Raw genomic sequence first — 24293 nt, 5'->3', positions numbered from 1 at the left:
AGAGCAAGTCACGAGGGACATCTGGCTGGGATGTAAGTTAGAATAGCTCCAAAACCTGCCCAATCCTGGCTTACAGCTTGTTCATAAAATTCCTAGGTTGTGTCTCTCTCATACAGACTAGCTAGAATTAATAATTCTTTTTGCACACCTTTGTCCTGGTGCATTGTAGCAAACATATACAAAGTAGACAACTGCCTATGGGTCACAGAGCAGCACAGAGACGTGTACCTGCAGGCTCTGTGTGCATAAAGGTGAACCATGTGTACCTATGTATGTCGCCGAGGATGCACACTTCAAATGTGTGGACAACAGGGTGCTTATACAGCTTGGAATCAGACGACTAAGGGCTGTTTCACTGAGAACATGCTCTATGGCCTAAGACTCATCACCCAGCTTCTATGAGTCATAGATCTTTTCACGAGACAATGAATTTGCTATTCCTGCCCCTAATACAGATGTGCATTGACATCGAAATTGTCCTTCAGACCCTGAAAGCAGGTGTAAGTTACAACCCCTCCCCACCCCACCTCAACATTCATCTGTGTCTTCACTCTCAAGACCACCACTGCTTTCCTGTGACCTCTGGGAAAATGAGGCCAGGTCATCTTCCCAGCATGAGGCTGAGGTTCCTGTTGGAGAGGTGGAATAGTGGCAGTGCATAAGGACCGGTGTGCATCTTTCTATCAACCATCATGAATGCCTACAGAAGGCTGTGGTTTGGTATCCATCCTGACAATGCAACAAAATGCTGGACAAAAACAACTTTATGAGCATTTTGTACTTTGAGTGGACATGGGGCATCATGGCAAGGATGATACAGTAGCGGCAATACAAGTCAGCTGGCCACAACCAGGAAGCAGAGCTATATGCCCAGCGGCTTGTTTCCTACTCTATATCTTGTCCAGGTGACAATGTTAATCATCATGGTAGCATTTGTAGGTTTCTGTTTCCTTGGTCTTCTAAAATTTCCACTCAGGGCAGAGGTTAGGTAGTGGCGAAGAATTGGCAATGGGTAGGCATGGTGTGGTATGGGAATAGAAAGAACTTCAGGGGCGATGATGGTGATGCCTGGAGCTGCTTTCAGGATTCGGAGGGACTGGTAACTCTGGGACTTAGCTACTCAGGCACTATACACATGGTTGTACTTGTGTATTCTTTGACTTTCTCTGGAAAACCTGAATACAGGCTCTGAGTAAATGTCAATGACTTTTAGATGCTTCCTTTGAGCACCCATCTCTTTCAGGCTGGGATGACAATGAACCATGATTTGTAGGAATCCAAAGTGGCGTTGTCCTCTCTTTCTCTTTCTCCCTCCTCCAAACAGCCTTTTAACGTTCCTCAAGCTGTTCCCACATGCTTGAGTCTCTTCCTCTGCATACTCATCGTTCTTCACTGGGAAGAGAGCCCCACAACACACACACATGCACAAGTACACACACACACACACACACACACACATACACACACACACACACACACACACACACACACACACACACACACACACACACCACTTCTCCTTCATGCTTTGCCACAGCCTGGCCAGCATCCTACTTCTGGTGACATCAGAAAGTTGCCACTGACTTGTGCTCCCTCCTGCTTCATGCTGCCTGCAGCTGAATAACAATTGCTAGTCATCAACCCAATTTTTCCAGCCAATTTGTCTGTCCACCCGTCTGTCTGCCTGTTTCTCTCTCAATTTTCTGACAGGGTCCAAATGCTAACTATTTTCTTTCATGGTTGTTTTTTGTTGTTATTGTTGTTGTTGTTGTTGTTGTTGTTGTTGTTGTTGGTGGTGGTGGTGGTGGTGGTGGTGGTGGTTTGGTTGTTTGGTTGGAATGATAGAGACCATATGTCTTTTCTGTTTCTTCCATTTATATTTTTATTTTGATTTGAAATGAGATCCACACCTTCCTTTATTTTGTTGTGTTTTCTTTATTGGTTTGATTGGTGTGTTTTGCTTTTATTTGACGACAAGGTCCACATGTTACCTCTTGTTTATTTGTTTGTGTTTGTTTCTATGTGTTTGTGTTTGGGGAAGAGGGTCCCTGTGCCTGTGCCTCCTCTGTTTTGTGTTTTGTTTATTTTAGTTTGCTTTTTGATAACAAATCTATGTATCTCCTTCAACCACTGCACTCACATGAGCCACAGCCCCGCCCCCTTTTTTTCTTTGGTTCCCTGCTTCTAACCACCTTCCTATATATTCATTGCCCTGGCACTGATGTACTGCTCAGATGCAACTAAAAGAGCCCAGAAGCATCCAGGGGTCTGTGACCAGAATGGCATCCCTTTTCCCTTTCTTTGAAATGCAGGCCATACATGGAATAGGCCCTCAGTTCCTCCAGATCTGCCTTACATCCCTAGAATGCTTGGGAACTCCAGTTTAGGGTACACTGTACCATTCTTTTGCTGCTTAGGACACACTGTCCTGATTCCTGGCCAACTCTCTTCTCAGCTGTAGTTCTAGCTCTCTATCTTCTAGGACACTTCCCTGAATGCCATAAAGGACCAGTTCCCCATTTCAAGAGCACAGTGCTTGCTCTCAGCTCTTGGAAAGCCGTTGCCAGAACCACAAGTCACCATCTCCTCTCACCACACACTGGGGTGTGCAGACACCTTCTGCCTCAGGAAACAGGAAATCCTCAAATGGATGTTAGCCCATCCCTCTGCTAGGGCTTATTTAATTCAAATTAAGTATCTTCAACTGAAGAAAGGCATGAACTACATTTTGTTTACTTAAGAAGTTAGAGCAATAGAAAGAAGAAAATAAATTAACCCCACACCTGTCTTGCAAAACCTGCCAACTGCTCGTCCTAACACGAGAGGTGAATGTTTATGAAGACTCAACCAGCACTCTATGCTGAGAGCACAAAGAGCTCAGATAGAGTTAAACTGTAGACACAGAGAGACAGATACATAGAAGATGCCAGAGGAGCCTTAGACAGAGTAGACATGCACTGCAGCATGTCCTCAGAGAGTCAAAGAATCTTCAAGTTTTTGTGGAAAATATATCTGGTTTCCAGAAGGAAGTGAGAGCAAAGTTAAGAACATAGTAGGACAGAAACCAGCAGCAGCACACCTACCGTGTAGTTCAAGACAGCCTTAGATACGGATACTGGAGCTCAGAGAATGCCTTTCCAATAGAAAGTAGCATGAAGGCAATTTCCTTGGCCAGGAATGCAGACCAGACCAGGGGAAAGCAATGGGTCCTTGCCCCTTCCCTTCCACCCTTGAATATTCAGCAGTGTAGTCCACTGAGGGAGTCTAACTAAATATGATGGGACCTCAGGGACAATGGTTGGGAACAAGCTCTGTCTGATCCTGAAGCCATCAGGGACACAGAGTGGGGAAGGGTCAATAGGGCTTGTGCTTCAGTGGTGTGGCCAATGTGACTGCAGCACAGAAAGTGAGCTCTCTCATTGAGACCATGTCTTGTGCATTCCAAGCTGGCCTTGAATTTGCTATGAAACTGAGGATGACCTTGACTTATTTTATTTTATTTTCTTGTGTCAACCTCCCAAGCATTGGGATTACAGGTATGCACCATAATACCTGGTTTATGGAAATGGTGGGGGTCAAAGCCAGAGCTTTGTACATGCTAGACAAACACTCTACTGAGCGGCAGCCTAGAACATCATCTTATACAGCATCTTTTCACACTCCTGCACATGCATCAGCATAACAGCCTCATTGTGATGCCCTTTCAGCTCTCTGTCTGACTTCTAATTCAAAACCAGCAGTAAGTGAAGCTTTCCACACCTTTGCATTCATTCACTAAAAGCCCACATGCTTACTGACCAGCAGAAATATCCCAACAACTGTGCTGAAACCATGCACGACATGGTGGTGAACAGACCAGGTGGTACAGTCTCAAGGTGTTCCTTATGAGACAAGAGCAGCCACCAAACAGGACAAAGGGCAACCACTGAACTCAGTGGAGGGAATGGCATGTCAACTTAGAGCCTCGGCTTAGAAAAAACACATTTCCCTTAGCATTAAAGGTGGGGCTTGCTGGGGAGCTTAGCGTCAGACATCTTCCCTGGAGTTGGAACTAAATGCTATATCTACTTCCCCCACAGATACAGCTAAACATAGCGACTAAGTAACACACCATAGTACATGTGTGAGTGTGTGCATGCATGTGTGCACGCACACACACACACACACATACCATACAGACACATACCACACACACTATATACACCACATACACACACACACACACACACACACACCACACATCTCACATGCACCACATATAAACGCTCACACATACCATACATACCACACATACATACACCACACAGCATATACCACACACACTACATACACACACCACACATATACTCCTCACAAACATACCACACTACACATCACACATACACACACATGTCAAAAGACATATACTACACACACCACATACATACACACACACGCTCCAGATACACCTCACACACGTATACCATACCATGTATACATCCCACAGAAACATACAACATACACTACACACACATACACCCCTCACACACAATATACCATACATACATACATATATATATATATACCACACACATATAACACACACCATACAACATATATTATATATAAATACATATTCAATAATACTATGTACATATATTATCACATACACATCAGATACCTTACCACACACACATACACATATACCATGTACACTACATATTACATACACTACAAACATATAAACACACATACACCACACATACCATACATATGAACACATACCATCCAACCCCACACATTCACACACCACTCCACACTACACACATGCTATGATTTCCATAATGACAGAGATAAATCAGCACGTCTTCACTTTCTATCCTCAGCCTTGGCATCACCGGAACAATCAATTTCATCTCTGCCTAATCACTGAGTTTGCAGATGTGAGATTCCTTGTCTTCACTGGTACCCTGTCATTAGTGTGCACAGGAGTGTTGCAGAGAGTCCTGCACACAACTTGTGCCTATCATTCCCTGTGGAGAGCTGGCCTGAAACATTAAGGCTTTGTGGGAAATGATGCCCCCCCCCCACTCACACACACATACACACACTGGGATCAAGGACAAACTTGCCTTCTGACAGAACTTCAGAATTTTTGTAGCTCTGTACCTTAAGCATTACATGTGGTCACTTGAGATTTCCTGCTCTCACAGTCTCATGTCCTGGTTTCTGTCCTCACCTCTAGATGGTGACATGCCCACTGTGCTCATGAAATTCTGTTACCTACACTATGGAGTAAGCTCTTCAGGGACCCCTTCTACCAAGCCCTTGGTCTGGTTTTTCCTCCTCACTCCTGGACAGCCTCCCTGTGCTCATAATGGGCTCACCTATCAGCCTTCCTCACCTTCTGCTGATTCCCATTCTCATTCCAAAATGCTACTCTCAAAATTCCTCAGTTAACCCATCTCTTCTTGACTACATGACCAAGTCCTCAGGGCCTCCTAGGGTCTCCAGGGACTCCTAGTCTCCTCTTCTTCATTGCCCTTCCCCTGTTTTCTCTTCTCCTCCCCTCACCCACACAAAAGGCCACAGCCCTACATGCTCTCTACACTCATGCTTGACTACCTTGCTACTTTCAGAACTTAAGTTCCAGTGTCTGTAACTGAAGCATTTATTGTGTGTCTTCCTTGACTGTTGTAAGACTCAAGAGCAGGAGGCCTTTACATTTTTCAGCCATGAGGAACTCAACTCTCAAGTTCACAGCCTGAAGTACTCAGTAAGACTCTTCCAGAAGGCAAATGGATGCTTCACACCTGTGTAGCTAGCTTGGGTAACATGTCCTGTGGGCAAAGCTTCTGTGGAGACCTTCCCAGTTTCCCTTTCCTGTGGAAAAATAGCCTCTCTGGAGCCTCATTTTTCTATTGTTCTAGTGTTAGAAAATGCACACACACACACACACACACACACACACACACACACACACACACACAGAGAGAGAGAGAGAGAGAGAGAGAGAGAGAGAGAGAGAGAGAGTTAAGAACCCCATCATGACAGCATTGGTGGGAGGCATTTGCAGACTTGATGTCTCTCTCAGGCAGGAGAGAATCACCGGGGACTGTCACTTGAAGGGTAAGAGACTCAAATTTGGTTACGTCAAATTATAAGTAGCCAAGGAACATAAATGGTGAAATGGGAACTAAGAAGCTACACGGTGACATGATGCATCTTTATGAGGATTCCACCAGCAAATGTCACCACCACACTGTGAACTGAAAACAGGGAACTCAGGGAAAACTGTGTCCCAGGGACAGGAAGCTGGAGCAAGGGCAGTAAGAGAAAAGCCACTTCCTCTGGGGACAAGGGTTAAAGATTAGATGTCCCTAGGAGAGATGGGAGACCTCAGAGATCAGAGTGACAGGTGAGCCTGTCTAGAAAGGTACATAGAGATAGTCCCCCCCCACCAGGACTGCAGGGAGGCAGGGTCCCTGCCCACAGTAGTGGATGGTGCAGAGAACAGAGAAGGCCATTTGCAGACAGCCACCAGGAGCCATCCAGGCAGGCAGAGGAACCGGCTAGAGAACTTGACTATTTTTAACCTGTAATCATTCACTTCTGGTTTCCTTGTAGAATTTATAAAGGATTTTTCAAAAGTCACCCTGTCACCTCAGAGATAAGAAGAACCAAGAAAATAGGATTTTTAGAGGAGCAGAGGGACCTCCTGGAGTGTCCTGGTGGGGGAAGGCGCAGGGACAAGGCAGGGAGCTCCCCGGAGAGAGAGGCACACTCCTGGGGAAAATGTCATCTCTTCTCACCTGTGGTTTTCCTTTACCTACTAGGGTCTCTTCTGAGCCTCAGCATAGAGTCTTTAGTTTGGCTGCTCATTGAGGTCACTGGCCGTTTCTCCAAGACTGGGCTGCCCTCCACCCCTGTATTCCTGACCTATTTTAATGAAGAGCCTTTGCTGTGCAGAATCATTGGAGTGTGGAATACCATCCCTGACTTGTGAGCACATCGTATATAAGACCAGGTCTTTATGGCAGGAACATAGTAGGTGCATTAGGCACAAACCTCTAAGTAATAGATTCCTAGATTTGGGTTACTGACACGTTTATTTTTTTATCCAAGACACATTTCCATGTAGCCCAGGCTAGCTTTGAACCTGAGACCCTTCTGTCTCTGCCTCCCAAGTGAAAAGATTACAGGCATATGGGCCACCATACCTGGCAATTTTCTGATCACTAATTTCATATAACATACGATCTTGGAAGTCTTACAAACCAACATAAAAGAGCTAGAAGTCAGTTTACCAAGACCACTTACTCATACTGGAACCATGACTTAAAGCAGTATTTGAGTTAAGGGTGCTATGTCTTGACTGTAGCTTGAGTGTATCCCCGAGTTTCATGTGCTGGAAGTACACGTTACAGCAATGGCATGGGAAAGGCATTAAGAGATAACTGTGGCTTGGTAGAGTGAGACCAGAATGGACAACACTCTCAGTCCTGGTTCCGTACTGCCTTTGGGCCCCAGCAGCAAGAAGGATGCATCCTTCCAGCTGGTATAGGAAGCATGAGCCAAAATGACTTTCTTTTATAACTTCCCCATCTGTAATAAGGTATATTTAGCAACAGAAAATGGTAGAAGACCACAGATAACACCCATTGACTCTGCAATGAAAGTATCCCAGGTCTGAGCAGTTCCAATGTTTTATCAAAAATCTCTCAGCCAAGTCCACCCCAACTCTGTACAGGGAATCTGATAGTGCTGGCTATAGTCCCTGGAGGAGGCAGGTGAATCTTAACCAGGGTACATAGCCACTAAGGGACAGAGCCCAGGTTGGAACAGAAACAAAGTGTGAAACCCACTCCAGATACAATTCCACACCTCCCACTACAGGATTCCACCACAAGGAACCATCCTGGATTTGCATTCATGAGGATGTAGGACTTCACTTGGGGAATGTAATAAAAGAGGGAGCAGAAAGATTGTAAGAACCAGAGGATGGGGGTGGAGTGCTGTGATGTGCTGACCTCTCAACCTGGTGCGGCTGTTGCACAATGAACTCACAGAGGCTGTAAGACCTGCGCAAGCCCAAGCCATTGAGAGTTACACAATAAGGGCTGGAGAATGGCTCAGCAGACAATGTGCACCGCTACTGAAGAGGACCCAAGTTTGGTTCCCAACACCCATGTCCAGAGGCTTACTATAACTATATCTCTGGAGATTCTAATGCCTCTGGCTTCTTCAGGTTCATGCTCATGTGTGTGTGCTCGTACATGCACATGCATGCATACATATATACATTCACAGCACATAAACAGACATATACATGCACATATACATACACATATATCTTTTCAATTCCATCATTGGCCAGGGAGGGTTCCTGAGGCCCTACCCTGCACTGTGGGCTGTTGGCAGTGATGGCTGCCAACAGGGAGGAGGAGCCACTTATCTTTAAGAATGTGGCAAGTGATAGGTTCCCCGTGTCCAGTGGATACCCACATGTTGTATATCAGCAGCAGTAATCAGACTGCATGGATGATAAACAAAGAAACAATTAAATAAATAAATTGTAAATGGACATGAAGTCGAGGGGGAAATGAAATGGAGGATCTTAAGGGAAGATGGATAGAGGAGGAGTGAGGGGTGGATACGCCATATACAGGTCTGAAAAAAATGTAAAGATAAAAATGACTCGGCTTCCTTAGTAGAATCATTTCTAACCCATGCCTTTCCCTACAACCCCTCAATTTATCCTTCTTTCTACTTTTCAAGTGTATGTTAATCTGTTGTCACTTTTTCACTTAAAAACGATTTTCTATTTTAAACGATTTTCTATCTTAAAAATGATTTTTCTATTTTCTGAGAGACCATAAACTTCTCAGGAGAAAACAAATAGAAGCCTGGTCACTGGGTGCCTAGGTCATTTGGTGGCAGAAGAAAAACTGGAAGAGTCCCACAGCTGCCTAGAGAACCCCTCAGTAGCATGCAGTGGCTCCCATCTGTGACCTTAGTGAACAGCTAAAGATGTCCTGCAAACATTGCATAAAGAAACTGGGTGGCCCACCTTAGAAATGCTTGCAAGTATTTCTGAGTCTATCAGAATTGGCTTGTGTATCTGTGCTTTGCAGCTCAAGTTGGCAAATGCTAGCTATTTGAGAAAGTCTTCTGTATAGCACGTCCTCTTGTTCCACAATGTTGGGCAGATGAAGCATTCCCAAAGATGCATTAGGCGCTGCTAGACAAAACAATAAGTAAAACTTATTTAGACTCTAATGAACTGTCAGTTACAAAGCCTTTCAGAGTTTCGTGAAGCTGATTAGGACAGCCTTGAAGCCCACTAGGATGAGCTGTGAGATACCCACTGTGCCAAAAGCAAGCATGCGTCAGACAGCAATGCCTTCCTCCAAGTGTCCAGGATTCTTGTGGGCACCGGTTGGGCTTGCTACCTTATAATGATTTAGGAAACAGGGCCCAAATACCATTAGTTTAAAATTTAGGATTCAAAATTGTTCCAGAGCACAGCCTAGGAGAGCAAGATGTCCTAGCTTTGGTAGAAGGGCTTGATGCTCCAAGCATTCTTCGATCCCACATTGCTACCTCAATGTGGTAGAAGAGAAAACACTGGGGTCATTATCCTCACCATCAGGAGCTTCTGATAGGGGTCCATGTGAGACTGGAAACACAGCTTAGAACTTTGACATGTAACTGCTGACTAATGCCATGCCACAGAGAGAAACAGCACAAAGGTGGGAAAACTCTTGATTCCTGGAAAGGACTAAGGATCACATCTGGTGTCTGATGGACAGATGGTTCATGCATGGCTGCATGGTACATATACCATGGTACATGCTTCACAGATGTATGAAACTTATTTTAAAACTCATAGCAACTGGATGACATGAATATTGTGATCCTGTTCTCAAGACAAGGAAGTAAAACGTGTTTTATTCCTCCAGTTATTGTTTGACAAATTTTCTTCTTCTTCTAAGGCATCAACGGTTCTATTTTATAAAAATCTTTCAACAGCTTCTCTGGAGAGAATAAGATAAAGGAGGCTTCAGAAAACTCACTAGTAACTGGGTGTCTAGGTCATTTGGTCAAGGGAGACGAGCTGACAGCATTCCACAGCTACCCAGAGTTTACCCACTGGCAGGACACAACAGCTGATATTTATGACACTGGCAATTAAGTATCACAACTAATACATGAATTTATTAGTTCTATTAAGATTTCTCATTCTTCTACCAGTGTGTGTCTGTGTGTGTGTGTGTGTGTGTGTGTGTGTGCATGTGTGTGCGTGTGTATGTGCCTGTCTGCGTGTGTATACTATGTTAGGCACTGGCAGTGTGTGTGCATGTGTGTGTGCGTGTGTGTGCGTGTGTGTGTGTGTGTGTGGGTGTGTGTGTGTGTGTGTGTGTGTGTGTACACTATGCTAGGCTCTGGCAATGCCAGAAGGCTCTCCACACCCGATCGTCTGCTTACTGCCTTCATGGATGGAGTTATAAATAGGCAATTAAAATGCAGAGTCAGGGAGAACACCATTGCAGGCAGAGTAAACAGCATGAGCAGTGATCTGGAGGTGCGAGGCAAGATGGCTCGTTTAATGAACTGAGAGTAATTGGTTGTGGCTTCAACTGAGGATAAATGGGAGCAGGGAGTTGAGACATGGCTGAGAAGACATCCCTCGGGCCAAGGAGGGCATTTGTTCTCGGTCCCATGAGAAGTTAGATACTTGGTTCTGAGAGAATTGGTTGGTACTAAGCCAGGGAATGACGGCAGAGGGCTCCAATTACCTTGGGGTACACAGTGGCAAAACAAAACCAGAAACAGAAAAACTTGGTTTGGAGGTTACTGAAATAATTGGGGCAAAGGAGCATGTTGTTGAAGTAAGATGTTGTGGAGAAGATACATAAAAGACATTCTAGATGCACTTCATTGTCTTTAAGTACCTGGTACTTGGTGCCCAGGACAGACCCTAGCAGTGGAAGATGCACAATGGGTATCCATCGGAGACAACAAGGAGCCAGTCATTGGACTGCTATGCATAACCCAACACCTGTCTTCTCTTTAGTAGTCTCAGTGAGACCATGAAAGCGATGCTGAACTGTGGTAAGGAAGGCATAAGCCCTGCTCTGCAGCTGCCCCAAGGAGCACATTCGGCTTGTAGGGAAATGGTTGCAGATGGGCTAGATGAAAAATTACCATATCCTAGGATAGTGCGACATGCTCCAAAAGGACTTCGTACATATAAATGAATAGGACGGGGCATAGAGGATGGTCCACAGCAGAAACAATGGAAGGGGAGAGCTTCTTCTCCACAACTCACAGGTATCCTAGAGGCACAAAGAGATGGCCATGCGTCCTCTGAGAGAAGTTATTAGGGCTGGTGTCAGAGGGTAAGCTGTTTGCTGCTTGTCTGTATTCCAGATCCATGTGAACTCACAGCATATCCCATGGCCACGCCACAGGGCTAACTGCCTCCTGTCCTGGTACAGGCTTTCAGTGTTACCTCAACAGTAGAATCCCATGGTCACAGTGAAATGGGCTGAATCTCTACTCAAGACTTTGGGCTGATTGTCTTCACCTTGTGCCCCAGAATGTTTAGAGATTTCCAAAGTTATTTTAACAGATAGTGGGACTTACCACCATGACTCTGTAAGGTATCTCTCTGACAAAGTATCTGCTGGGGCAGGGTCTTCACTCGTATTTCCAGGGTTCTGTGTAACACTGCCTGCTCTCTCAAGTTCAAATCGTTCTATGCCTGGCACCCCTAACTCCATTGCAGCTTCTTAGAAAGTGAGCTTAAACTGGTGATGGATTACCAAAGCCATTCAGAGTGGAGTGCCTGCCTGAAACCCCCATCCTTAAATCCACCTCATCCTCTACCTATTTTGGCTCAAGTCACATATGAATGTGGTCTCCTGTGCCCCTCACCCTTTATAGCATCTAGGAACCCAGCTATGAAGCACATAGCAGGCACAAAGAAGAAAGTAGATTGCAAAGATACACTGCTGTTGTCCAGAAGGCAGATACGATGTTATCAAGCTATCCAGCCAGCCCTGCTGTGACCCTGCAAGTGACTCCACAGCTGTACGTTCATAAACCACAGACTGAAGCCCATTTTTCTAGATCACACCTTCAAAGAGATGCTAACTCAGGCCCGGAATTAAACCTCCTGGTGAATGTAGAGAGCTCCAAGATTCTTAGAGCTGGTTGATTCTGGAATTCAAATTCCACGATCACTTAACCTCCAAGAAGCACATCTCTGCTGAAGAAAGGAAGTGAATTCTCATCACTTCCTTTAAACCTTTGCCATCGTCCTGCATATATGCCCTGCATCAGTCCCCACACAAAACGAAGGAGCCAGACTTCATGGAGATGTGTAAGCGTTAAGTCCGCATTCCTTACAGCTTGTCATTTTCAATGTCTTGACTTCAAAAACCTATCCTCCGATCCCTACTACTTCCAGATCATTTGCTCTAGAGCAGTGGGTCTCAACCTTCCTGGTGCTGCAACCCTTTAATACAGTCCCTCGTGTTATGGTGACCCCCCCAACCATAACATTATTTTTATTCATAACTAATTTTGCTACTGTTATGAAGCATAATGTAAATATCTGTGTTTTCCAATGGTCTTAGGGGACCCCATGAAATGGTCATTTGGTCCCCCCCCAAAAAAAGGGGGTCCGGACCCACAGGTTGAGAACCACTGCTCTAGAACATCCAGTGTAGTTCCTCCTCTGTCTGAATCATCCACCTACCACCTTTTCACTGTTCAGACCCTTTCATGTCTATCACTGTAAGTACAGCTCACATGCCTCAAATGGCAGTTTGAATGAGAAATATCCGCCATGGACTCACATGCTGTCACATTCTAAGCACCTGGTTCCTTGCTGGCAGTGCTGCTGTTTAGGATATGGAAGCTTCAGGAGGTAGAACCTTGCTGTGTCGTCTCTTGTTCGCTCACTCTCTCTGTTCCTCACTTATAGATAGAGATGCCATCTCTGCTGTTTCCATTGCCATACCTTTCCCAGCGCTATGGACTCTCTCCCTCTGGAACCCTGAGCCTAAAAAAACTCTTCCATAAGTTGCAGTTGCTACGGTGTCACCATAGCAATTAAAAAGTGACTCATACACCTCTAGAGCTTTGTTCCCATGTACGCTCCACCTGGAAGCAACCAGGCTGGGCTACAGCTCCTGGTCTTCTGTGAACTCACTTCTCTCCCCCATCTCCCAGCTTCTAGCTATGCTGCCATACTGACATACCTGTCCACATATAGAACTTTGCACTTCCGCTGAGAACCCGTGTCATGGTCTGCACCCCATCCCATCCATCCCATCCGCTCATATGGTTGCTCCTGAACCTCTCTTGTATCAACAGCCTCCCATCTACCATTCCCATTGCTACTGGAATCTCGTCATATGATATAGCAGCAACTATTTAATGCAAAAGGGACACACTGGGGTGGGGGTAGAGGCTCTACAACTTCCAGGTCCCTCTCAAGTGACCATTCTACTGCCTCGTGGGGCTGGCACCTGTTTCCCCTCCATGGCCTCACCTGTGTGACACTCTCACTAAAAGCATTTCACAGATGTGCTCCCTTGAGCAACTCTGAACCAATGACCCAGCCAGTTTCTAGCCTTTATTAATTCAAACAATGCATGGCACATCTGCACACTGCCACATCACAGCATCCCCCGTAGATGATCTTTCCACTGCTTCTCCTTATCTCTGGTCTCAGGCTTGGCCCCCACACTCTTCTCAGTGTTACTCTGCAGGTGACCCTTTCTGGAGTCCCAACTTTGAGTCCCACCTGTACGCTCTCTCTGCCTCTTATCTTGCCAATATTCCTGGCGCAGGCTGATATTCCTGACCCTTCACAGGACATCCGTTTATTGGTTAACATACATTCTTAGCTAAGCTTCAAAAGCAGAGTCCTCTTTTCCATCCTGGAGACAATCTTCACCATCATTTCCATATTGACAAATGACAGTACCATTTGGGACTCCTTTGGCAAAACTTAATCATTATTTCTTCCTTTCCCTCACATGGATGCTTCATCCCCTCTGCCAATAGCTTTTCTGCTCTCTGCAAGGCTTCACCCTTACTCCTGCCACAATACTCTAGTCCACATCCCCTGTTATTTGGATTATGGCCACAGCACACTATCCTAATCACCCTCCCCCATTTCTTTGTAGTCTAAGCCATGCACAGCCAGTTTCTAAAATGTAGCTCAGTTACTTCTTTGATCAAAGTCCTGACTGCCTTATATACTATTACTCTAGTAGCAACATTTCCACAGTTCCATAGCTCTGGAATGGAAGATCCTTTCCCCCACCACCAGTGACCTCTGACCCCATGGCCTCTCTGTTCCTCTCAAATAGAGCAGTTCTGATCATACCAACCCTAGTGCTGAAGTCAAATCTGTTGATCCCAGTTCCAGGTCACCAGTCCCCCACAGGTCACTATGCCAAGAAGGTTTCCCTGCAGCCTGAGAAAAACAATCTCTATACTACCCCCTATTGCTGGACTCTTCTTTCCTTGAAAGGTGTGTGTCAAAGCTCCCATTACAGAGCAGGCAGTCCTCTTGTCCAGCTTGTGCAGGTTGACTAGAATAGAGCTATCTGCCATTCCAGTTTTGGTTTTAGGTTTTAACTCAATCTTTTCTGACTCTCCTTCACTTAGAAATAATCCAGCATATACATGTTATCCATAAAGAAATCACAGACACAAGAGAAATGCAAATTAAAAGTATATTGAGATACCATCTCACCAATCAGAATGGCCCTCACTGAGAAGAGGGACAACAAATGCTTGTGGTCATGTAGGGGAAGAGGATCTTTCCCCATATTCCACACTGCTGGTGAGAATGGGAACTTCTGCAGACACCTGAAAACCTGTATGGAGTTTTCTCTGAAAATTAAAAAACCAAAACAAGAACTACCACATAATCCAGCTGCATGCCTTGATATTAGCCCAAGGACTCAACACACCACATAGATACTTATACACTTGTTGCCACGCAAGTCCCAAGAGGCAGGCTGTGGAATGAGCCTCAGTATGTACCATCGGATGAATGAAAGTGTGGCATATATAAGGCGATATATAGTTGGCCATAAAGAGTAGTGAAACTATGTGACTTGAAGGAAATTTGATAAAACTGAAGATTATAGTGTTAGTCAAAGTAATCCAGATTTGGAAACACAGGAAAACAAATATTGTATGTTGCATAATATTGTATGTTTTCTCTAGTGTTCAGAATATAGATTATATAAGATCATATATGTATATACACAAACATACATATGAAAGGGGACAGAGGAGGGAAGGGGAGGTAGTAAGAGAAAATGAGGATCTAAGAATACTAAGAGGCAGAGATAAGGTGAGACTGAAGGTCCCAGAACATCCTAGAATGTCCGTCTCAGTGGCATCCTGATTGCTGAACTTAGATAGTGATTCCTGACCCTGGTCATGTTGCCTGCATGCCTGGCAGTATGATTATTCTGAACATGGGGTATCTCCATGCTGAAGTAAGCTCTTAATGACACCCCTAAAGGAAAAGAAAGCAGAAAAGAGTATTGAAATAAAAGCAGAGCTAGAAAGGGACTGTGTCTGCACTACAGGGGCTTATAAGAAATACCTGGTGCTGCGGCACACACCTGGAATTGAAACCATGGCTCTCCTTGCTACTGTGTTATCTACACAGCTCTAGAACTTGCTGTAACTCTCTGCAGATAAGGAAGGAAAATGGCCTTTATCCAGTATGTGGAACTTTGTGAGGAGCAAGCGAGGCTGTGTCAGCAATATTGTCCCTCCAAGCTAGTATGAGGCAGCACCATCTTCTATTTGATGGTTTCCCTCCACACTGCTGACCAGGCTGGAGAATATCTCTCTGTCACATGATGAGCCTTGGATAGATGGACAGACAGATGAACAAATGACTAGAGATCACACCTACTTCTCAAGCACCATTTCACCATCCAAGCCTTCCTTCTCCACCTCTTGCAACCTTTTTCTTCACACTGTGCCCTGAACTGGGGGGTCAATGAGCATGCCCTTCCCCATCTGAGCCACTTCTAGCCAAGCAGAGGACCTCTCATGCTCACACTGCAGCTCTTCCCTGTGTTTGGAAAAAAAGGGGCCTGCACCCCACTGTTTGTCAAGCTCTCAACCTCTGGACCCTTTAGTAGCCTGTAGCTCCTATAGGTAGTAGCCCAGGGGTCAGGTAGAGTCTAAGGAGAGAGGGAAAGCTAGGCATTTTATTAGGAGTTTGGGTGAGGAACATCGGATACCTTAGCTTTTAAGAGCTACTTCAAAGGAGGCTGTGTACTGGGGACAAAAGCCAATAGAGCCCCCTAGTACCCTTCATGGTGATGTATATATGTATACATACTGCTGGTGTACACATGCACACACAAGACACAGACATACATATACAGTGCACATAATCTCCAGACACAAAGGCCATGCCACAGAGCCTGGACATATAACACACACACACACACACACACACACACACACACACACACACACACACACACAGAGAGAGAGAGAGAGAGAGAGAGAGAGAGAGAGAGAGAGAGCTGTGTTTTTTCTCTGCTTCTTGACCTTCCTCTCTTCTAGCCTGTTCCTACTTTACATTTGCTCTGCTACCGTGGTTCAATACTGTTTATATCTGCCAAGCCAAGGCTGGTCCATGTGGGTCAACCTTGGATCCAGAGGCCTTTGATGGTTTTAATTATGTGGTTTCCTCAATCAGCCTATGAAGTTATCCAATCCCAGCAAAGTCAATTTGCAGAACATCAGGAAGAACAGAGGCCTGGGTTGAGAGGGTTCAGGGCAGAGGCTTACCTGCTAATGGGTCACAGATGCAAGCCCAACCCAGGCTTTGCAAATCCCAAGTATACAAAAGGACTGCTACAGGCCAAGGCGTGTCTTCACAGAATAGAGTCTGGGTCTACCCTCCATGTTGACTGGAATCTCATCTACAGTTTCCATCATAATGTGGCAAGGGTGAAATGGGGACCACAGGACAGTAAGTTTACCACAGCACAATTCACAAAGACAAAGAAATGGGAGCAGCCTTGTTGTCAATGGGTACATGAATAATTAACATATGTGTGAACACATAAACATATGTGTGTGAAGCTCTCCATGCTCTAACTCCACAAAGGGGCTTCTACCAACATCTTTAATATCTGTGTAGGGAAACTGACTTCCTTTACCCTATTGCTAGCAATGACTCATTGTAGACGCAACTGAGTCTGCCAGGAGGTGCTCTCCAGGCCCTGTACACACCAGGTATAGGACATATACCCTGTCTCACCCTTCCCTCAATAGCTCAGTGGCAGCATTGTAACCTGGATCCTTCTCAAGAGGGAAAATTCTGGACTCAACATCACCCTATTTGGAACTTGAAGGCAGAGGGTCAGTGGTCTCTATTCCACTTCCAACAGGATATTGGATGAGATCTGTCCACAGCCAGGGACCAGCAACAATATGTTCATAGCTGTTGGAAACCAACAATTGTACTTTGTAGGCCCCATTATCAAGAAACATGTCAGCTCCCTTACCCTTTCCAATCTCCTTGGATACCTAGGAGAGCAACTTCTCCCTGTGAGCTACCTGTCTCTTCTTTTGTGAAACCAGCAGGACATCATTCACTGTGGAGTCCCAGCAAGAACTAAGGAAATGGTGCCCACACCAGGCAGCTAGTGAGAATTCATTACTTGATGAGCAGATACTCCTGTCATTGGGTCATGGCTCTGTGGTGGCAGAAACACAGGACTTGTCTAATACTTTCTGTTCAAGGACCTAAGCTCTGGGAGCCACCACGGAGACCCAGGATGTGAGAGCAGTCAAAAACCATGAAGAGGCTCTCAGAGCACTCTCAATCCCCATCAATGTTATGTCACCAACTGCTACCTGAGCATGTGGCAGAAAGTCATACACAGGGCTACAGAGCACGATGCACACAATGATAGAGAGGAAAGGGAAAGAAACAAGACCTTGAAGAGGTGTGTGCACAGAAGATGAGGATATGCATCTTGAGATGAGGGAGGTATTCTGAACAGGCTAATGCCAGGAGCACCCCAGATTCACACAGTGGTGCAGCCCCCCAATGATGACCTTCTGAGCATCTCTTAAGATGATGAGGATGCAAGTAAGCAGACCTAGGAATCATTTAAGTGGTGACGATCCTAAGGGCTTTAGTGTGTAGAGTTGAGGGCAGTCCCACACGTGTGAGCTGTAGACTTAATTCAGTGTCTGAATTAAAAAGAGCATAGTATTTTGCTGCCTTCTGTCTTGGACCAGCTACATAACTGTGGTAGAAAAAAAGCCTGATGGCTATTTCAAGCTTCCTGAGCCTCAGTTTCCTCATTTATTTAAAAAAAAAAAAACAGAGACAAAAGCAAAAACCCAGAAATTGTTCCTTTGCTTACTAATTCCTAAGTTTCCTTGTGAACCAATACAATACTAACCATGAATATACTGTGCATAGCAAAAACCGCATTGCAGGGGCTTTTTTATATAATTGTACAAACAAATGCACACACATACACACTCAGGCAACGGATGACAACGCTGTAGTAATAAGTACTGGGTGTATGTGTGTGAAGAAGCTGACTCCACATCTCTCCCTCAACTCCCCCACCGACCACCCCACGCCATGATTCTATTAAATGCATGCATAATTAACCTGGTATTCAACAGCCCGTTTCCTCAGTGAAATACAGGAGCATTATCATGATATATTGTGAGATTCTGCTGATTTGAGGTTGCAAAGTATGCAATTAGCTCGTGTCACTCCACATAGTTACCTGAGAGTAAATGGCACCATTCATTATAGCGTACAATGAAACACGAAAAGGATAAAGAAAAACACCCCCAATTCCTTCATTACTGAGTTCAGGGACAATAAGAAGCTAATTGCGAAATTTCATTTATTTTTGCAGAGTTTGTTGAATTAAAGAAAAAAAAAACACAAGTAAATCTGAGAATTGCGAGTGTGCTTTTGAGACACGGCTTCAGTGCAAGAGTCTCCCTGGGATGGGCGTGAATTGTCTGAGGCTATGGGTCCCCCACATTGTAAGGAGGCTCAGTGTAATGGAAAGAGACAAAGGCTTGGAGAAAGCCACGAGAGGACTTGTGTATGTTGAGGAATGGCCCATGCTTCCCCTTCCTTCTCTGAGCGAGCTTGACCTACGTACAGTCAGCCCCACACTGTAGTGACCATCTTGGACTCCTTGGAAGCAAGTTTGCAGTACAGGATGATGTCAGAGGTGGCTCGAGTCTGTGAGACTCCCACTGGATGTCTTTTCTAATGCACCCAAGACAATGAGTCATAAATGCTCTCAGCCACCCTCTCCATGTGGTCCCCTAGCTGTCCCTACCTCATCGAGGAGGGAACCGACATGGAGGGTCTCCTGGCTTTGTAGGACAAACTCACTTCCCAAGTTTTGTTATATTAATTCCATAAAGCCCTAACCCCAGAAACAGTCGTGGGCCACATGGAAGCAAGACTATGGTAGTCCTGCCACTGTTACCTTACAGGTCTGCCTCCCCAAATGCACTAGGGGCTCAGTGGAGGCTACTCCACCCCTACCAGTGGTAGCCACATGGCTTGAACCTTGCAACAGCACAGGGCCAAGGCATTCTTCCAAAGCAGTCTTTCCAAAGAGGATTACTGCCTCTTATTTCTTCAAGGTTGTGGATTAGGAGACATAGATTAAAGTATGCTTAAGTTGGAATTGTTGCAAAAAAATCAGAATCTGGGAAAATGGCCTTACCTCTAACTTTAAATATGGATCTTTTGAACATAATTTAAATGGTATCAAGCAGGGGTTGGGGATTTAGCTCAGTGGTAGAGAGCTTGCCTAGGAAGCGCAAGGCCCTGGGTTCGGTCCCCAGCTCCGAAAAAAAGAACCAAAAAAAAAAAAATGGTATCAAGCAAAGCCAAGCTCCCTAGGTGCCCTGTTTATCTATTTATTACTGTAAAGTGAATACTTAGCATTAGATCAGTCCTTTCAAAATTTTTCAAAGATTTTAAAAATTAAATTTTAGCTATATCAAACCCCAAGCCACCTCCACAAAGCTTTGTGTTTTTAGTAACAGACTAGTCATAAATTGGTTAATACTCCAGCAACAATTGTGCCCCGGATTCGACCCCACTTCTGCAAGCCCACTCTGAAAGCCAGAAGTTAATAATGGCGAGAATTCGAATGCTGTTTGCCGTGTATGGGAATATGAGATGGCGGAACCACAGTAGAGAACCGTATGGAGTTTCTTTCGACAGTGTGTGGCAGAACCTCTATCTAGTCCTTAGAGGCGGGCAGGACCTTGAGCTTAAACAAAGTAGATTGAATTGGACTTCTGTGACTGGCTGTGTGGTAACTGGATAGTGTTAGGTAGTGGTTATGCAGGCACCTGGGCTGGACACCCTTGCTCTGAACAGCGTTTACTTATATGTATCCGTCAACACTGGGTGGGCACTGTCAAGGGTGGGTCAGTTAATCCTTGCTGACTGCTATTGACAACACTTTGATAAGCAGATTGACTCTAAAGGGCTCTAGGAGAGCTGAACATGACTTGATTACAGATGACCGGCACTCATTTCACAAGTAAGTAGCCTAGTAAAAGTCATGGAATTTTCTTCAGTCTCCCCAACTCAGTATATAACTAGTTAATTCCCTCATATCTCTGAGTGTGGTTCTTATCTGTAAAGTGAGGACTTGGTTTAGAGAGTTTCATTCACATGAACATCCATTATTGATGAGGCTGAAGAAGGATATGTCCAATTACAGGTGGCAGAGTCCTGCCCACTGAATGAGGAATATGACACAGGCTTCTCCCACACAGGCCCCCTGGTCTTTGGCCTTAGGTGCACCCAAGAAGGACATTATCTGAGGGGCTTATCAAGCCCAAACCCTTCCCCAAAACAGACCAGGTTAGACCTTTCTGACAAGGACACTGACTCTCAAGGGTCAGGGAGACTATGACAATTAGCTACGATGTCCCTCAGTAACAGTTAATCTACAGAGCACAACTCACTTCAGCTATGAATATTTAACAAGAGAGGATGTCATCAGGACAAGCCCCCACAGCAATGAAGTTAATATTAATGAGGCAAAAACTGAGTGTCCTTTGAACTCTTGGCAGGGACAGTGAGGCACTGACAGTGGAACTCAAGGAGTCAAGGAGTCTCCAAACTGACCCTCAGCTGGGAAATGCTCTGCAGGAGCCTCAGGAAAAGCCATTAAATAGTCATTGTGATTCTTCCCCTGGCCCAGAATAGGAGCTCAGGTGCTCCTCATGACGTGTTACTGAGATGATCTGCTAAACGGCTGACAGGTTAGGATGAGGGTCAGGAGTGGTTCTGGAAAATAGCAGGGTGCCCATAAGGCCAACACTGTCCCATGGCCCCACATCCGGTTAGGAGCAGATGGAGCTGGAGGTTGCTGCAGGGAGGGTTCTGATGTGAGGCAAACACTGCTTCCCACAGCTCTGCCTTTTCTAGTGCAGAAGATAATGAGATAGAAAAATATATAATGGGTTGGAGTTTTTCTCAAAAAAAAAAAAAACCAAGCATGAAAGGCAGATAAAAATAAGTGTGATAAAATTTAGATAGGGTGTTGATGAAAGTCTCACTGAGATGGTAAAACTAAGCAAGAGACCTAAAGGGAATATGGGGACTGGTGTGGGGGCCACCTGGTGAAGGAAGAGGATACAGGGTCACCTGGTGAAGGGGGGATGGAGGGTCACTTGGTGAAGGAGGAGGAAGCAGGATCATCTGGGTTGGAGAAAAGTGCTCATGGAGGATCATGTAAGGAAGGGGGAGGCTGACGGAAAGTCTACTTAAAGAAGAGAGAGTGGGTGATTGGAGGTCACCTGTGGGAGGAGGGCGTGGCTATGGAGGGTCACCGAGTGGTGAAGGGAAGATGATCCAGGATCACCTGGGGGAGGAGGAGGGATCTGACTGAGGATCACCTGGAAGGATGAGTATAAAGGAAGGTCACCTGAGGGAGGGAAGAAACTGGGGGGAAAGTCAACCAGGGGAGGAGGAAGGGGCTGCTGGGAGGTTACCTGGAGGAAATAGGGGGAAAGGGACAGACATAGAAAGGGACAGCAGAGAAAAACACGTGGAACATTCTGAATCAGGAGCCTTCTGTTTAAGAGAGAGGGAGGGAGCGAGAGAGCAAGAGAGGGGAGACTTATAAAATGAGCACAGAGGGAGTGATGTGCAAAGACGTAGGAGAGATGATGAAGGCCACATCTCAAAGGATGTGCACGAGACTTCCTTAACAATCAGAGTGACCGAGTCTTATCCCCTTTTTTTTTTTGTAGAAACACATTGATTCCATGCTAGAAACTGACTGAGGTCCAAGACAGCACTGAGAGGATGGCCATGAGGCCATCTATCTTCTCTTCTCAGTGTAGAGATCCTGGCTTGAAGCTGCAGTGCAGTGAATGATGTAGCTTGCAGTCTGCAGGTGTGGCCCACAGGATTTGGTGCTGAGTAGAGCTTTAAAAGAAGTGACTAGGACACTCAAGGCATTTGGCCAAGTGACTCAAAAGATGGCATTGTCATTGCCTGGGATTGTAGGAAGAGGAATGTAAGGGAGAAGCAAGGTGAGAACAAGGAAGACCTGGGGTTTGGTTTGGGCAAGGGGTATTTAGGCCTTCTATGACCAAGTGAAGTATCAACTGAATAATTTAATGAATGGATCACAGGACTCAATGTATGGACTATATATCTATAACCATCTAGGTATCTATAGAATCAATAAAATAAGACAGAGTAGAGATCAGATGTCCAAAGACTCAGCCCCATTTTAAGATATTGGAAGGATGTGGAAGGACTTACAATACAGAAGGAGCCATCATGAAGGTTGGAGGAAAAACAGGCAGGGAGGGTGTGTGTCAAGGGCCAGGTAACAAAAGAACTTCAAGGAGGAAAGAAAAATCTACTGTTGCTATGGTTAATGTCAGAGCCAGAGAGATGGAGACAGGTCTAGTATTGAGTTCAATATGGTAGAGGTCATGGATGACGTTAACAAGAGCAAGTTTTTGGAGGTTGCATTCAGGAAACTGTGGAAGAGGAAATGTAGACATTAATGAATAATGGCTACTTTCTCAAGAGCCACTGTTCCAAAGCAAACCAGATAACCAGGATAGCAGCTTTAGGATAAAGAATGCTCAGGGAAGTTCTTTGAGGGGTTTTTAAAAAGTAAATCTCATTTTCTGCCATTGAAAATGAGACAGCAAAATCTGGAAATTTTATGATGCAGGAGTTGGAGCAGAGAACGCGGAGAGAACAACTCCCTTCAGGAGAGTAATGTGAGATCTAAAGAACAATGGAGGGTGACACTTAGCTAGAAGGCACCTCTTCAAAAGGAGACCTGAGTGACTGGGTGGCTGGGTAGATGGATGAATGTATCAATGGCTAGTTGAATGAGTGATGGATGGATGGATGGATGGATGGATGGATGGATACATGGATGAATAAATGAGTAGATGATAAATGAATGGAATATGAATGACTTGGTGTGAACAAATGGATCTGTGAAGCTGTCACCAGACAGGGATACACACACACACACACACACACACACACACACACACACACATGCGTACACATGCATACATATACACACATGTACATATACATATACAAATGTAGGCATATATTTATATTAATGTATTACATAGTTATGCACTATCTGGTGGCACCCAGGGCCATTGCTGATAGTTGTAACCTCTCTATCAGAGCACAGTAAATTGTCAAGGACCTAAGTCCCAAGGCAGTTGATAGAATGTAGTTAACGAGCTCCCCATCAGCTGACAGAGACGAAGAGGTCACCTACTGCTTTGTTGTGTTTCTGAGCCTTTCCCTTCAGCTGTGGCAGGTGCTCCAGGCCTGTCTCTGTTCCCTGTCTTTGTTGTGAGTAGTCATTTGTCTAAAGTTCTCATCTTTTGAGGGTAAATCCCCTCAGGAATTTCTAAGGGGCCAACATTGGAAATATATAAAAGAATGGCAGACAGTTGAAGGAGGAAGTCCTCCATCAGCTGGAGGAACCTCCTCAGGAAATAGCTTAACTAAATTCTTCCTGGACTGGCTTACCTGTCCACAGGTCTTCTTGGCCCCATTTCCACAGAGATGGCTAAGGCAGCAAGTCTTCATCTGAAATAAAGCTCCAAGAATAGAACCTATTGGCAAAAAGCACACAGTTTGCATATCTTCCCTGATACAGAGCACTGATTTCTTGGAAAAATCAATGACTAGATAAACTACTTTGAAATAATCTAAG

The 24293-nt window shown here is 45.1% G+C and overlaps 1 long non-coding RNA gene across 1 annotated transcript in view; it reads right to left on the bottom strand.

Annotated features, from left to right (window-relative positions):
• The window catches only part of LOC102555048 (uncharacterized), an 80287-nt gene that overhangs the window by 45105 nt on the left and 10889 nt on the right, over window positions 1-24293 (bottom strand). The window contains exons 2-3 of the long non-coding RNA XR_015622963.1: window positions 24107-24192; window positions 9050-9220 (exon numbers count right to left, since the gene is read on the bottom strand). This is a non-coding gene — a long non-coding RNA (uncharacterized LOC102555048). The remainder of the gene's footprint in view (window positions 1-9049; window positions 9221-24106; window positions 24193-24293) is intronic.

Source organism: Rattus norvegicus, chromosome 6 (genome assembly GCF_021556685.1).
Source record: "Rattus norvegicus strain SHRSP/BbbUtx chromosome 6, alternate assembly SHRSP_T2T, whole genome shotgun sequence".
Taxonomy (NCBI): Eukaryota; Metazoa; Chordata; class Mammalia; order Rodentia; family Muridae; genus Rattus; species Rattus norvegicus.
The sequence above is the reverse complement of the archived record's forward strand: the minus strand, read 5'-3'. Positions and strand labels throughout refer to the sequence as shown.